Genomic DNA, 1085 nt, shown 5'->3' with positions numbered 1-1085 from the left:
TAACCTCATACTTTCTTTCGCCTTTCAACCCACCACCTCTCCACACACATCCTTCATTGGATCGTCATAATTCCATCATTTCTTCTGCCACCGTTAATTCTTTGCCGTATTTCATTACTCCATAATTTCCATGTTTCTTCCTTTGAGCATTTTCTTTGTCCTTGTCCATTCCGTTCGTCGTTGACATGTTGTCTATCATAGAAATATAAAAAGAGACCCAAAAACTCTCCCACAAGCAGCAAAACTGCAAGGGGGGGGGGGGAACTAACCAAACTTAAACTTATTCAAATACAAAAATCTAAATTACACGTCGTAAAGCTGTTAAGCGAGCAAACACACAGCGCAATCACCTTCACCGGAAGTGCGTATTCAGGCTGGTATGGCCGTAAGCCACTGAAAGAGTTGGATAGACCATTCCAAGTTCATGGGACTCAAAAAACTTTGAGGAAGTGGAATAGCCATTCCATTATATTGTTGTGTTTAGAATAGCATACTCTACAAAAAGCTTACAGCACCTGGTATTCCCAAGCTGTCTGCCAACCAAGTACTAACCAGGCCTGATCCTGCTTAGCTTCCGAGGTCAGATGAGATTTGTCATTTTCAGGATGGTATGGCCATACGTCACAGAAGAAGAGTTGGATAGACTATTTCAAGTATATTTAACTCAAACTTTGAGGAAGTGGGAATCGCCATTCCATTTTAAAATGGCCATTATATTATTATTGTGTATAGAAGAGTATACTTGACTGGGCAATATGCTTACAGCACCTGGTATACCCAAGCGGTCACCCAAGCGGTCTCCCAACCAAGTACTAACAAGGCCTGCCACTGCTTAGCTATCAAGATCAGAGGTGATCGAGCGTATTCAGGATGGTATGGCCGTAAGCCATATAAGAACTGTTGGATAGACTATTTCAAGGTAATGTAACTCAAAACAATTGAGAAAGTGGGACAGACATTCCATTTAAAATGGCCATTGTTGTGTATACTCGACTGGGCAAAAAGCTTACAGCACCTGGTATTCCCAAGAGGGCTCCCACCTAAGCACTAACCAGGCCTAACCCTGCATAGCTTCCGACATCCGA

General features: G+C 42.5%; 1 pseudogene; it reads right to left on the bottom strand.

The window, feature by feature from the left end:
• Nucleotides 1-503: 503 nt before the first annotated feature.
• On the bottom strand, nucleotides 504-622 carry LOC115107222 (5S ribosomal RNA; annotated as a pseudogene).
• Between the last annotated feature and the right edge of the window lie 463 nt (nucleotides 623-1085).

This window comes from Oncorhynchus nerka, linkage group LG23 (genome assembly GCF_034236695.1).
Source record: "Oncorhynchus nerka isolate Pitt River linkage group LG23, Oner_Uvic_2.0, whole genome shotgun sequence".
NCBI lineage: Eukaryota > Metazoa > Chordata > Actinopteri > Salmoniformes > Salmonidae > Oncorhynchus > Oncorhynchus nerka.
Note: the sequence above shows the minus strand (reverse complement) of the source record. Positions and strands in the feature narration are given on the sequence as shown.